This window comes from Drosophila hydei, unplaced genomic scaffold, assembly GCF_003285905.1.
Source record: "Drosophila hydei strain 15085-1641.00,03,60 unplaced genomic scaffold, DhydRS2 tig00000001-arrow-pilon, whole genome shotgun sequence".
In the NCBI taxonomy this organism is placed as follows: Eukaryota; Metazoa; Arthropoda; class Insecta; order Diptera; family Drosophilidae; genus Drosophila; species Drosophila hydei.
In genome coordinates, this window is record NW_022045643.1 from 11,496,594 (window position 1) to 11,513,457 (window position 16,864).

Below are 16,864 nucleotides of genomic sequence, written 5' to 3' on the forward strand. Positions count from 1 at the left end.
TAAACTTTAAGCCTTTATCTTTAGGGCATAGGAACGTCGGCTTCTAAGAAATCAGTAGTGTTTCTTGGTTTTAATATCTTTTTTTTCCCAGCTCATATTCCGCATATTCATTTTGGCTCTCGCTGAACTCATTTTGAATCACAGTGCAGCATTATTGAAAGCATTCGTCGCTGTCTTCTGTGAATAATGTGGGTTATTGCTTTTTGTAAATATTGCTGCGGCGTTCAGTGTCGACCCCAGCTGCTGCTGCTGTGTTTTTTGCGATTTAAGAAGAAAGAACAACCAAAGACTGTCCAATCAACAACAGTTGTGCGTAAAAAATTAATGTGCGAACACGTTTAAAATATTAACATGAGAATTGTTCTCGTTTTGCATTCGGTCTAACAGAAGCGAGATCAAAGAACAGCTCTGCCTTTTGCTTTTGCTTTCGGTTGAATGAAACCGATATAAAAATATTTCTTTAGTACGCATTTCGTCTTTAATATGGCTTGTTTTTGCGCTGGGCGTATGCCAATGCACACGCACTTTTATTGCTTGTTGGAAAAGCCGCAAACGCTGTGAAAAGTCGTAAAACACGCGTAAGAATCACCTTAAGTGCAGCCATCAGCAGCCCCGAGTCCACGCTGCTGCCTGCTTGGGTGAAATGCGATTTTGTTTGCTCAATGCTGCAATTTGTATGCTGAATGCCACACGCAACAAACTGTGGCAAGCACCCGAGCTCCAGCCTTGAAAGTCAAAAATGAAACTTTAATATGAACTCTCGCTCTCGCCACTGGCAATTAAAAAACTGATTCTTATCACATAAAGCATTCAGTTGTACTTTAAGCAAACATGTATTAACAATCTCTTTCCTTACAATTGCTGTTGATGAGGTTTTTTATATTTGCTTCTTCTGTAGTCGTCGCTCTTCAAGCTGCCACAACAGCAATCATCAGGAAATGTAAGCAACAATGGGCACGAGCCACTTGCTTAAAAGTAATTTGTGCGGCAATTAGTGTGCGAGCAGGAAGGAAACACTTGAAGACGACCCCATATACCCCAGCCGAATGTGTAGCCATGCTTAAGAGAGGCTTTGCCACAGACTCTGGCAGACACTGCTCTTATGGGGTTGCTCCAGTATGGAGAAGTTCTTCAACGAGCGCAATTATGATTTCCACACAAGATGCTTTCTTAAAAGTCTGTAATAAACCCATTTGTTTTTACATCGCTGCCCAAAGAGCTTTACAATATTCTTCATGCTCGCAATAAATATAATGTTTCGCTGCTTTCGATATTCACGACTCACATCTCTAAACAGCATATATTTATATATATATATATATATATATATATACCTTTTATATTATCCCTTGTGGCACTTGAGACGCCTTCGTATGATAAGCAATGCTGACGACAAAAGCGACAAGTTGAAAGCAAACATCAGTGGCACAAAACAATGCATGCAACAACAACTAGAAGAGCAACAACAAAACAGCAACAAGAGAAGAAACATTCAATGAAATGTTAAAGCAAAGCACTTACAATAAAAAAGTGTCGAGCGACTCATAGAAGTCGTTTCGTGAACATGGACACACTTAAATGCTCGTCCAGCACTCGATTCTTCTCGTCGCCTTGGCTGCAGTCAGTAGCTGCCAAATGCTTCCTGCCTGCCTGCCTACCAGCCCGCCTGATGATGGTATTTCAGCTCTGACTGTTCCGCTTTGCTCTGTTCGTGTTGTCGGAATGCCTTTATTGTTGGCTTCCTGCAGTTGTTGTCCACTTGGCGGCGGCTTCCGCCATGGCTGTAGCCGTTGCCGTTGCCGTTGCCGTTACCGTTGCTGCCTCAATTGCAATCATATTACAAGCCACATTTAATTTAATTTGTTACGGAAATCAAAAAGATACTCTACAGTCCCCCACGCACACTACGCCCTGTTGATTTGAGCAACCTTTTGCATCTCTGCCACTGCAGCATACGCACTTTGCGGTCAACTTATGGCCGACACTCGGTCTGTGCTTTAATGTGCCGGAAAAAACATATCTGACTCTGCTAACTGCCAACAGAACGGTCGTTGCTCTGAACACCAAAATCCTTGTCTTTGTTCTTTTCCAAGCTGCTCGCACTGCAGCATTCAAACGAAAATGAAAATTCACTCACTCAATCCAACTCAACTGAACTCAGTTCCCCTATTTGTAGTCTTTGAGCACAAATACTCGGCACATGCGCCAACTTTGAGCTTCAATATTTGCTGAGCACTTGCCCCGCTTATTCGACCAAATTCTATGTTTTTCATAGAACAACTCAAACCTGTTGCTTAAGCCATATTCTTAAATTGTATTTCATAAATAATGCTAAGAATCATTGCTTATGATAATCATAAGACATTGTAAATATAATTTTTAAAAATTATATTTAATTTAATTTAATTTTATTTTTAAAAATTATATTTAATTTAATTTTATTTTACTGAATTCTTTTCACAATTTATGTATTTTTTTCTTATTATTTAATTTATTTATATTTAATTTCAAGGTGTGGAAAAATAATATATTTTAGTTGAATTTATTAATTAATAAAATTTAACAACAGCCAAAACTTAATAAAAACTCAAAAGATCTTGAGCAGAAAAAAGATTCTGTCTGATGGATTTATACAAGCTTGATCAGATTTAAATTATTTATTTCAATATGATTTTCCCAAAAATAAATCTATGCATATCAAAATAACTAAACTTACGAATTGCAATTTAATTAAAATATTTGAAAAATAAATATTGAATGTCGCTTCATTCATAGAATATATAAATTGAGTTCATCCACTTATGTGGGTAAGTTAGGGCAAGACTAGTTCAGCCAGCTTAGACAACGCTGCGTTCATACCTTTCAAGCTCAATTCTTCCTTTTCACTAAGCTATTTGATAGATATTATAGCTTTCAATAGTAAGTCATAGTGACATCGGCTTATGCATTCCTTTCAACAGAGTTCGCCTGTCAAAGAAATTTGATGGAGCGTATTTGGCCAACTGTTGATCTGCAAAGTGTTTACGATTGTCTTTATACGTCTTGCGACCGAGCTGGCTGCTTGGTGGCCATTGCCCACGTGCCAAGAGCTGGAAATGAGCCTTTTTGATCCGCTGCCAATTACGTGGGCAACAGACAGCTTACAAAATGCTCGCCAAGGGCCATAAAGACGCTTTCTAGACGGAATTTAGCGTTTTGTGGAAAGCGGCACACCATTATTTCTCGAAAAGCGAAATGAAATGCTTGAGAAAGCCTTTGATAAGTAGTGGCCAGCCCGAGGGGCCACATAGTCAACTTGCTGTCTCTAACCATTTGCCCCCACCGATGTTCAAGTTGTTGGCCATGTCCTTGCCATTGGCCTTGTACTTACTTTCAGATGCTTTCAAAAGGTGCCACACCTGATAACATGACTACACAAAGGAATGTCCGTGTTGCTTTGAATTAGAAAACTGGCTGCATCCTTGCAGCAGACACATCGTGTCTCAAACCAACAATTATTGGACTGCCAAAGTGATTTACTATGAACTCGGTTCAGTGTTGCAAAGCTGCCCAAGAGCTGCAAAGGGATACAAGCAAACCAGACCAACAGCAGCTGCAGCTGTGTCTCATAGCCACTTCAATCGAAATCCAGTTTTAAGTTTGAATTTTGTTTTAATTGAGCATCAAATGCATTTGCATTGCGGTCAACCGCATCACAATAAATGTCAATCAACAGTTGCAAATAATAAATTTCTTTGTTCAGTCCATGAGTAAAAATCGTCAGCTTATGGAAACTGATAATGTTCTCTAATTTGAATTGAATTATTATTTACCATTGTTAGTTGACTAGCCTATTGATTCAATTATGAAAGTTTAACTAATTATGCTATAATGAGCGTAGACAAAAAGCCAATTACAGATAAACTTTTCCAATGGCTGCCTTCTAGATATTGTGTATAATGAATTTTTTGAAATTTCAATTTAATTGTTTTGAGCAGCTGGGACGGAGTATTGGCTAATAACAGATCAATATAATAAAGCCCATTTTGGCCAAAACAAAAAATATAAGTTAAATTTGGGGTACATTTGGAGTCCTCGGGCAGCATGATAACTTCTATTAAATATAGTTACAGCATATGCAACTGTTACTTCTGCCCTCTAAAATCTTTTTAAATTTGATTACTTTTCTGTCAGCAATATATTATTTGTTGAATTTACTTAAGTGCTTCTCTCACCTTTCACTTGAAATTATTATACTCTTTCAGCAAGCCTTCGAATATCCTGAAAACTTTCAAGCAATTGGCGTATTCTGGTTACCGATACTGAGCAGGTCGAATGTTGATTTTTTATGCTTGATTACTAAGTCCTGTTGACCCGTTTAATTATTGTCTGTGCACTTCAGCTGTAGGTATTATTATTATAATTTAAGCTTAGGTCTCCCTACAATGCCTTGTTTTATGCTCAAAGAGCGAAACAGTCAGTCAAAGCACTTTAAGCTCTTTAAGTTATTAATTTGACAACAAAAATTGTTTATGTATTTATCATACAGTTTATATAAATAATAAAGAAATTTAATGCTCAGCATTTGTTTCCTTTTGTGAAGTCTTATTTGTGAGTTAAAATCAAAAAAATATATATATATTCAAAAAATAAATGCGCTTTGGCAATTTCTTGTTGAATTTAAAATTAAAGTTGACACACACAATGTATTTTTACTGTTGTTGTTGTTATTGTTGTTGTTGTTGTTTCTTAAACAGCCACTGGCAGTTTTCATCACTCTGACAGTGGCGCCGCCCACTGTGCGTTTTTGCAACGCATTTTATTGCTTCGCTCCTGCAGTTCGCAACATTTTTGATGTTGCAAAAAAAGTAAAGAAAAGAAAAATGAATTAAGATATATTTATAAAAAATTGTTTTGCAGTAACTGTATATGGCTCGGCACGTGCAAAGCTTTGATATGCCTCTGGCAAATGCCGCCACTCAGCTGGCTGACACGCCTCCACATCACCGCCTCTTCTCAATGTACAATCATTTACGCCATTTTGTGAACGTAATGAAGCGTAAGGCTGAGCCTAGCGGAAATGCATCGCGAAAAAAAGCAGCTACAATGGGAAAAACTGGTTTGAAGTGAATAAAACATTAATTGAATTTTTCTCTTTTAATCATTTATATATAATTGAGCCGCTGTCTGCTTCAACACTTATTGCAATTGCATACGATTAAACGCTCGCTGGCCTGCGTTCGGGCATCGCATGAATGAAAAGTTGCGGCATTTACAAAAGTTAATTTCGTAACGTTTCAAACATTATTCATTCTTCATAATTTAATTCATCAGCGTAAAAATGTGCAAGCAAAAAGTTTTCGCTGAAGCCCCGGAATTCTACAGAATGAACTTCTCTTATTTAATATGCATTAACAAAGTTCCATACCTGAAATACCCTAGCAAAGGGCTGTGAGTGTTGCTTCGCGAAATTTACCCCATGCAACTGCGATTTCCCTTTTTGGCAACCTGTTTGAGTATAACTATTCAGTGGATAAGATCTATTAGAAAAGTTGAAAATAATTAAGGTATAATAATAATATATAATAATCAAGATTTTTAAAGTTCTCACATATATATAAGATTTTATATAATAAAATATATTTATAATATTTTATATAATATTATTTTATATAATTTAATATATTATGCTTACTCCATATTCGCCACTCAACATTTAAGTTGGAACAGAGTATTTAAGTTATATTTTTCTGTAAGCAAGGCCAACAGCTCACGTGCCCCCAGTGCGTTGCATCTGACATTCCCCATTGGATTTCTCAGTATTTCCGCTGTCAAAGTCAGAGTTGTGTCTAGTGTCGGAGCTGGGACCTGGACACGCCTACACAGAAGCGTAGCGTAATTGCAAAAAAAAAACATGCTGCTGCTAGCCTTTTGTTTATTTTTTGATTTTTTGCAATGGGTTTCCTCTTTTGCTGTCTTGACTTTTGCACTTTTACTTTGAGCTTTGTTCGTGCTGCTTTTGATCGTCGTTTGCAAGCTGCAATGCAGCAAAATAGCAATACATCTATCAACACATGCACACATGCACACATGCACACATGCACACATGCACACCCTTAGAAACACCCACATGTACATACGCTTTCAGATAATGGCACTGTCAGTCGCGCATTGAACAACATCAATCATACGCAGCGTGGTGCGCCGTTCATATAACGCCTCAAGGCACAGAATAACTTGAAGTGAGCTACTGCTGCGGCTGCTGCTACTGTTGCTGCTGTGTTTGTCCATGTTGCAGACACTGCTCTGACTTGACAGCTGGCACCTTTGACACTCTGTTGGCATTGGGACTGGGAGCGAGTTTTTGGGCGTGTCTGCTGTCCATTTGGTTGGCTGTCACTCGCCGCTTCTGCTGCCGCACCACAGTGCAACGTGATTAATGAAGCATAAATTGACCTTGATTTCAGTGGATACCACACCCAAGTCTGCACATCACCCAGCCATTACATTAAAAATATATACACAGTTGGAATCAGCACACTTATTAATTAATTAATTACGATTATGCTACGTCCTCTGCACTGCTCAAACAAAGAAGAAAAAACTTACTTTCTACTTTACGAGTTCGACATTTGTGTTGAATAAGATGTTAGGGCAGAGAGCGAAAAGAGTGGGGCACGTATACTATACATATACATATAAAATGCATAAATAATATATTAATGAATTCATTAAGATAGAAACATTATTTATTTTTAATTAAAGTATAAAAATAAATGTGAATTATTAAAGTATTATATAAAATATATATTGTATTTAGCTTGACTAAAAATAGTTTAAATATAAAAAATAATACAACAAATATGTTTTATATTTATATATATTATTAATGAAATTGATTATTAAATTATTATATATATAAAATATTATATACAAAATGTTTTTTTTAATAGTAATATATTAGTATATATAAATATATATATATATATATATATTAAATATATATTTATATTAAATTATATATTAAATAAAATAATATTTTAAAAATATAAAATTAATATTAAAAATAACAATAAAATCATTTAAGTATATAAATTTAGACTTAAACAAATATATATAATACATAAAATTAAAGATTATTTTAATTTAATATATGATACAAAAAATGTTCCTGTTTAAAATGAAAATAATATTTAAAATATATAAAGTTAATATTAAATAAAAATAACACAAAATGTAAGAGTAGTTATTTTTCAGCTCATTGAATAGAGTAGGCTCCTTAGCAAACGCCTTGTGTTTATGTTTGTGCCAAAAGGTAGTTAGATTTTGGTTGGTTTGGTTCGAATGCCACGCAATCAAATTCATCAAGATAATAAGTCGAAATAAGTCCTATTTAGTGACGAGGGTGGCATTTGTTCAGTTTACCAGTGAAATGCCAGTAAACTGATATCCATCGGCTGAGCATAGGTTTCGGTCAGTACACATTGCGTAGCCATTTCTAATTATAGCCGCGTGCAATTTCTAATTGCTTACGGCAAACAAACGCACAAACAGCAACGAGGACAACGAGGCAACAAAATAAATAGCCACATTGTCACAATTTGGACACGTATTGCCAAGTGCGGGTCAGTACGCCGTCTACTCGACCAACTGCTACGTGGGCAGCGCTGTTTGTGCAACGCACACAAATTATGCTCAAAATTATCAACAAGCAGGCGAGCTCAGTTTCTATAAGCCGAAACATGCATACACTAGGTAACCCTTTATATATTTTACTTTTTCATTACCTTTCCTTTCCTTCTCTTCATCTCTTCACCTGGCTTGCTTTTCCATTACCAATTGATTCTTCGTCAGCTGCACTCGCTTGAAACATTAGACTAATCTGCTTTATAGAGTATACTCTTCATCTGAGTGTTGCTTGCAACTGTGAAAATGCGTAGCGCACGCACGCGAGAACAATTTCAACAACTGTTCTGCCTCCCTATATATATTTATATACATATATATATATATATTTTTGGGACGCTCTGCCTGCGCCTGTTGGGAATTTCGCTGTTATGCTCATTGTCCGAAATATGCTTTATTTTCCGGTCACTGTTTGCTTTATCCTTTGTGACTGTAGGTGCTGGCAGCGAGCTCTTGTTTTAGCTTTCTGTTGGTGTGTTGCTGTTCTGGTGTTGTGCTCTTGTGCTGTTGGGATCAGACTCTTTAGATGTAATTACAAAATCTGAACGGCTCCATTAATAATGTGTCAGTTTTGAGCGTGGCAATCGGCCACGCGCATCGTCTGATTTATGTGAGCCGCTAGAAGACTGGATAGCCGTAAGGCACATTTAATGTCCTGCCATTTGATTACTCAATATGCGGGAAATGGCAGCGGCTTTTGCCACTTCCTGACAGACGACACTCGACTTGGAAGCAACCAAAAAGCGACCCTTTCACTTCGCATCTTGACTACTAATTGAGTAATTTATGCGTATTTGTCGTTGCGTTTCCGTTAGCCAAAGACTAAATCGCAGCTACTTCATAGCCCACTTGTGTAGGCATACGGATTTGCTGTTGGGCCCCCAAAGTCGCTTGAGCCTCGCGGCACATTATCTAAGCTGACGCCGCACCGTTGACAGTCTCGGCAGTCAGCTCGTTTTTCTGCCTGGTCTTATGTGAGTGAGCCTGTCGAGCTGTCGTTCTGGCTCGCTGGCGGGCGCTGCGAATTCATAAGACGTGACAAGCAACCCCGAGAATTTGGTGTAGTCGGTATTCGGCTTAGTTCTTGTGCTCTCTCTATTGCTGCCTCAGCTGTTGTTACCTTGATTGAAAAGCCAAAAGGCGCACGCGGCATTTTCCGGCTGCTGCCAGCGTGCTAAATTAATTTGACATTTCTGGCATTGTTGCGGCGTGGAGCATCCTCTGCCTGTGTTAGCCTAGCCCTGATTTATGCCAAAAGAGTTGACACTGCTGCATGCCACAATGCCTCCTCCAATTGTGTCGCTTTTTTAGTTATTAGTGGCTGTCTGTGCACAAATTAGATTCACATCGCGGCACAGTTAATAACATTCTTATGTGGGCTACAAATGATGACTGCCAGCAGACGATGCTGTGAGTCTCTTGTTAATATTGCTCTCTCACAGCATATGAATTCACTCTTGGTGTGCCCAACCAGCCGCGACAAAATATTGATCTCAATGGTCGCCGTCCTTCATTTTTTTGTTCATTTATTTATTTATCTATTTTATTTCAATTCTTTCGTTAGCTGTGCTATGCAAATTTTTGTGCGTTGTCATTTGTATCATTAGCCGGTCCTTTTTTCGAGTCCATTTTCGTTTTTTAGGTGCAAAACAAAGCGCTGACAATGTGAAGCTGGGCACGGGACTCGGACTTTTGCCCAGATTTACTGATGCGTGGCGCGGCTTTATGCTTTGTTATGCATTCAAGTGATTTTTTAGCTGCTGTTTGGGGATCAGAGAGAACAGATAAAAAAATACACTTCAATACTTTGTTGTTATACTTGCCTTGTCGAATGAAAAGGGTATATTGGTTACGTGTCATGTTCTTCTAGTTGTTGTTTGATTTATATACGCAAGTTTCTCTGTGCCACAAAAATGATTTATTGCAAGAAAATGCCATCACGGTCGGAGCTTGGACTCAGGCTTATAAATGAGCTTCTTCGCAATCAACAATATTCAAAGTCGATATATATAATAAAATTAAATTAAAATAATCAATAAACCATATCAGTTTTAAGAAACTGTTATAAAACTTTTGCTAAAAGCTTTAGATACACGTGGCTAAAAGTTACAAAATTTGCTAAATTCAGTTTGAATTTTGTCATTTCCTGTGCCGTGCACACATCAGAAGCCATTCACTTCACTCTCTCTCACTGTCTCACTTTATATATATTTATTTATATATAGTATATATTTACCATGTTCATCTGTAAGTAATTTCCTGTCCTATATACTTTTCCTCCTGTCCACAGTCTGCTGCTCAGTTTGCATTGTCATTGTCAGCGTTCTCCCCTCTTCTTTTTTTGCCACATCAGCAATTGAGTTTTTATTTTTATTTTTATTTTTATTTTTTAACTTTTTAGTTGCTGCTAAAATGTATGCACATTGTTGTGGGAAGAATGTAGTTTAAACTGTCATGGAAAAAAATTTATTGCTAAGCGAAAAATGGATTAAAACGCTTAAGCTCATTTAAACTCAGTTTTTCTCCTTTTTTTTGAAAGTTAATGACTTTTTTACTATCAACTGAGGCATGGGCTGCCTTAATTAGGATATACGGAATGTTGGTACGGAAATGGCAAAGTTGGCCTTTGTAAGTTGAGCCGTGCAACTGCGTAACGCAGAAAAGATATTTTATGTTAAGCCAAATCATTTTAGAGATATTTGAGTGCTTCGGCTCCGAGTACCAAACAAATTGCAACCTTGAAAAGGCACTCACTGGAATAGGCAAAATGACGACCATTTCCTAATTGTTCGTGTGTGTGTGTGCGTTGTGTGGTTATGTGTGCTAATTACGACTAAAAGTTAAGCGGATGCGTGGGTTGGCTTTGCGCTGCGGTTTCAAATGTCTAAAAAAGTTTCGGCCGATTTGCTGGAAAGTAATTAACTCGCGGTTGCTGCGATATGTGTTCAGCTTTGGCCATGGACCGAAGCCCAACTCTGTGTTGAGGGCAGAGATTTAAAAATATCTCTTAAATTGGTTTTTTACTGCTGCCACAGCAAACTCAGATGCTGGCAAAGAGATGAGCCCGTAGCCACAACTGGTCACTAAAAAGTAATTTTCCATGTGCATCGAAACTCAATCAATCATTCAAAATGCATAAAACAGAACCACACACCCCGATATACCACGCCACACAGCAGAGTGAGGTGTTAGTGGAGCAACAAATTGAAAGGTAAAATATTGCAAAGGGTTTCGCTTTGCCATCTGAAGGGGTGTGGCCCATTACGTCATAGCTTGGACAGTTGTCAGGCCGTTGACAGGTAACTCGACGAGCAAATAATGAAGCATAAGGCAACACGTGTGGACTGCTCTCCGTGTTCATGTCCAGTGCAACTTGCACTTTGTACTTTAAAAACTTTCTAGACATTTGTTTTCAAATATAACTTTGGCATTCTAATCGTATTAGTTGAGATCTGTTTCATCATTACTGTTGGTAAGAGGCGGAGAGAGGCAGATAGAGAGAGAGTGCTATGCATTGAGAACTAACACCATCTCATGCTTACACTGGTTTTAAGTGGAGCCTTGTCATAAAGCCTCTCTATGCGAATCTCATAAATATAAGGTTTATTTAAATAACTTTAAAAACCCCAATCGAATTACAGAAAAGTGACATAAAAACTATCTATAAATAAATGTTGAATGGGTTTCAAGTCATATAACCTCTCTATGCGAATCTCAGAATTATAAGTTCTATTTAAATGATTTTAAGAAACCCAATTGAATTAAATGTTTATTTATATATTTGGGTTTCAATATGAGTCTGGCGTCAGGAACATTTGAAATCCTATGCAAATCAAAGCTCTAAGTAGGCATTGCCCGTGGCAAGAAAGCTACAAATATTTGTTGGTAATTTAAATTCTTTTTAAGCTGCTTGAACAACTCGCATATTCCAGACACTTTTATAGCCTTTGAGCATACCCAACACATGCCCCATTTCAGTTTAAAGCCATAAATCCACAACACATGCCAAGCTGAAGGCGCAAGAAGCAAATGTAAACAGCGAACAACAAACAAATCCAAAAACTACTTTTAGCAACTTGACACGCTCCGAGTAAAGACCCTTCAGAAATTTACATAAAAACACTCTCTCTTTCTCTTTCTTAGCCCTCTGCAAAGAAGGGAAGATAAGTGTGATGAGTCAACGTGGCGTTTGCCCAAAAATCCGGCTAATTTTCTATGGCCCGGAATGCCTAATGAAGTCCTCGAATTGTCACCGGCAGATGTTTTGGGTCAGGCTCTGATAAAAACTTGGCTAACTAGAAAAACACACTAAAGTCAGACAAATCAGAGGCATTCTTAGCTGAGCACAAAACAAAATTAATAATTGTTAAATTGAATTGAATTAGGATATAATTTATGTAGTCCGCTGCAGGCAGACCACCTATAAACATGTGCATTGAATGGGGCCATAAATTATATTAATAAATGAAAATCAATTTAGATTTTAGTTCAATTAAAATTAAGTTTCATAAATTGACTAAATATTTGAATATATATATATAATGAATATATATATATTTATTTATTCAGAGAAGTGTTTTGCATATAATTATTAAAGACTGAAGTGTGTCGAGTGTCCTGATTGGATTATGCATTGGGTATCTCCATTTCCTTACACACATATAAAGCAATTCTACAACTATATTTCCCCAGCTAATGCGTTCTCATTGAGTGCTGGGCATCCATAAAATTATAATAAATATATTTAGTAACAATGAAATTATATCGAGCTGGTGATAGGCACAGCTGAGAACGTCAACGCTGCCCAAATATCCAGGGAAAAGCAGAGTCAAGTTTTTCTGATTGAGTTAACAGCAACATAGGGAAGCCACCCGCAGTGAAGCCCATGTGTTTCCATCGATATTAAATTAAAGCGATAACAAATTGTAATTACTGGGCGTGGGCCAGAGGTCGGAGCTAATGGAGTTTCGACCTGTGCAGCGCTGTGGCAACATAAATAAACAAATTGACATAAATTAGTAAAGATTGAAAAAATTGCGTCCACTAGCGTGGATCAGCAGCTCCGGCTCCAGCTGCCCCTGGCCTGGTTGTCGCTGGTTATAAATGTCGTTTTTATGGCTGGGCACGTGTAAATCTTGTAAGGCTGGCAGTGCGCATTAAGTGCACATCTGCTGAGCCACTCGCTGGCATCCGTGTGTGGCATAAATTAAACGCTAAATAAGGTCAAGAAATAAATTTCACTTTGATTGCCCCAGAGACATTAGCTGCCGCCAGATCATCAACAAGTTGCCGGCAGTTAATAAAAACCTCTCAAGCAGCTCCGATTACCTAAAGCCCTCAGCAAGTATTGCCAACCAATTCCATGTCAAGCTACAGATTTAAAGTCTGCACTCTAGCATTGATAATGAGTCAATACAATATACAATAAAACTCAGCTTTCTCTTACTATTTGAAGAGTATGTGTATGGTGTGATTGGTTGGACTGTGGCTTAAAAGCCTAAAACTTTTTTTATATAACACAGTTCATTATTATTTTATTCTATGCGTTTATTAAGTCTTTCGGTTAGTTTGCAAATTTAGCAAATTTTTGCGTATAAAAAAGTTTATCCTAAAGTGACTAAATTGGTAAACTCGATTATATCAAAAACAAAATCAATTGGAAGTATTAAGTGGTTTTTTTTATCAATATCAATATGTAAGAAGGGCAGATCAAGCGAATGGACGTATCATCTTTGCTGGTAAATTACCAGTGGTAATGCTTCATCCGAGTGCTCCAACTTCAATAGCAGCAATAGCTTCTAAAATGTTGTTTTCGAGCTATTCCAAGTAATGGAAGAATCTAAAGGACTTAATGTTGTCGAATCGCACAGTATAAAACTCAAAGGACTTGACGTTGTCAAATCGCAAGTTCGTGGCAGCCAATTGATAAAAACTTGTTGCACAATAGGGCGTCTGCTCGCAAAGCAAAAATCAGAATTTGTATGGAAGCAAATGGCCAAAATGATGAATGAATCTGTTTAAGAATTCGCAAGAGGAGCAAACACTTTTTGAAATATGAATGTCAAGGATAAATAGAGGCATTCAAAGTATTAAGAAATAATGTCATGTAAAAAGGCAAAAAAGTGTTTTTCGTATTGAATTGCAACAAAGAAATAATTGATATTTTATGCCATTAAACGGAAAATAATAAAAGGTTTTTCAACTTTGGTATAATATATTTTTTTGGACAATCTTGCATTGAGCTACCATTTATTGATTACTCTGAAGCAACTGTTACTACCAACAAATCCTTATTTTGGCTGCTCGTATTTATTAGTTAAGTGTTATTTAACGTTTGTAGTTAAATAGTTACTCAAATATAGATTTCCAACATCGTATTTGGCATATACACTATATAAAATCGATATCTCATGCCAGCTCTACAGCTTAAGTCCTCTATCCCCAATCTGACTGCGTTGTGATTGGGGTTTTATGAAATCAATCGAGCTCGATTGTGTGATTTGACATATGAAAGAGCATAAGAACGAAGCCTGAGACTTACTGAAAGAGGACTTACAATCAAGTTATTAATCTGTGCCTCGATTTCATAATGCGCTTTTCGGATTAGCAGCAATTAAACAAATGCTGTGTTAATTGTGTCACGGTATTACATCATAGGTGCATGTATGCATCGGATATGAATATGTAATTGGAATTTGCGCAATAACATTTCAATGTCTTATACGTTATTGAAAATTGTGGTCGTGCTTTCATGTTCGCCTTGCAATTAAGTTCAAGCTGCCAGGCTGTGCTGGCATTTGACATTTGACAACAATCCCACCCACTCACATATGTAAAAGCACACGCACGCACACACACACACACTCGCAGGGCGAGAGAGAGCACAGTTGCTAAGCCACAGGCACCGGGTTGGCAATATTAGCGGTGATATGACAAACAGCGAAGTGGAAACCATCGCAAAGCAAACACAAAGTGGCCCGTTTGTGCAGCACAAGAGCAACAACAAACATAACCACTCAGAAAGCAGTTACACCTAGACATGAGCAGCTGCCAGATACCCCTCTTTTCCGCTGGCACACTTTGCTCTTGTCCGACCACAACTGAACCCAAACATGACTTTCGATTTACACTTTCATCTGCGAACTTGTGATTCGGATTCGATTTCGTTAAGGTCTGATTCTTGACTGCTGAACCCTGTTGACCTGTCTGATTTACTTAGCAGAGAGCTTAACAGAAAACAGATTGCATTTGCTTAAAAATAATATCTTATTGTTTATCTATATAAATAATATTATTAAGCTATATTTCAATAACTTAAAAATGTAAATTCCTTACATTATTCGATGCCTCTGATTTACACGGTATCAGCTCGCACCTAATCCGCTCGCACCATAATCTCTGCCGACATATGTCGCCGCCAATGAGCATTATGCGCTTTTGTGGGTTTTTAAGTTTAATTAGTGAGCGTTCCTTGGCTGCTTGGCTGCTCGGCAGCTTGGCAGGTCAAGGAGGTGAAGCTGACTCTGTGCCGATAGAATTACGTTGTCGATTCGGTTTTGAGGTTGGCGAACGACCCCACTTGATGACTAAATGTGAGTGTGTGTATTTTGGGGTTCTAATAGCTAAAAGGTGGCATTCACTTCAAGAGTTGCCATCGCAGTTAGGTAGTAATAATGAGGGGCTCTCCAATGAGTTTAAGCTACCTGTTGGGAACAGCAAACATAAATTTACATACACACACACACACATACAGACACCTCGACCTATATGAATTTGTTGCTGCTGATGAGTATTGGATGCGCTTTTGAAGTTTGCGTAGCTCGTTAAAAAGTTATTAAAGTGGAAACGCGTTCATCTCAATAGTATCTATGTGGTTGTTGGCAAAATAATTTCATGTTTGCATGTTGAATTTTATAATTCAGTCCAAATTTCGCTTACCTATTCATAGCTAATACTAATTATTTGCTAATCAATTTATATGCCACATATTTTATGAAAAAAACACGCATTTTAAATGCTAAATATTATGGAAACTTTTAATTGCCATTTTGATTTTATTGCACTCATGAAAGCCTCGCTGCACCGGAAATCCATTTGTATATGCCCCACTGAGGACATTGAAGTTAAGCAATGGCAATTTTATGGCCAAAATCGGAAGGCTAAATGGCAATCCTCATGGTAGCCATACACATATTACTTGTATTGTATTTTGTTGTCTGTATTTCGTACGAGTTCACATAAAAACATCACGCATACGCCCTGTTTGTCGCATTGAAAGAGCGCTTATCGTACACAGAAATTCTCAAGCGCATCTGTACACAAAATTATTCATGTGTTGAATGAAATGCATTCAGCTGTATTTTAGCAACTGCGCAATTATTTATATTATATATGTTTTTCCATGTATTATGTTTTTCCATGTAAAAACTTTCTTTTTTTTCAAACTAAATTAAATGAGTTCACAATTAAAGAACAAAGTATAACAACGACAACGACAATGCATTGCACAAAGGAAAGAGTAAAGTAAAGAGTAGGAAAAACAATTTAATTGAAATTTATAAGGTAGGTATTGAGGTAGAATAAGTGCCCCACTCAAGTTTTTGCTCAGGTATGTGCCTATGTAATTGTATTCGTTTGGCTTTTTCGTTATATTGAAACTATTGTTGAGTTTAATTAGGCTGCTTTCAGCTTAAGTTGACACATGAGCAACCCATTCTGCGTTCATTAATAATGCACTCCAGAAACGTTAATAAAATTGTGAGAGTAATTAATAAGATGGCCCAGTCTGGGGTATGGGTTCGGCCTTGTAGCTTGTGGCGCGGCTGATTTATTTACATCTAAGCCAGCCTTAAATTGAACCGAGCAAACAGCAGGAAACTTCAAACGGGCTGGCAGCTTGGTTCATAGTATTGGGCAATTGTTCGGCTGCTGAGTTGGGTCGATCAAAAGTTTGGCATTGACAATGCTTTTCCAGCGCCAAAAGGTTATTCGGGACTGCTCTGAAAAACGAAAAAACGAAACACGACAAAAAAAATGCTCTCTCTTCGGTTGCACGGTTTAATTAGCACAAAAAGGCTGCTTCAGCATAAAGAAAACTCAAACAAATTGGTTTTAAATTTCAACATGAAATAGGTTCACATCCAGCCGCCCAACGTCCTTCGACTTTGCCCAAAGTTAGGCAAAGCACAAGTAATTATGC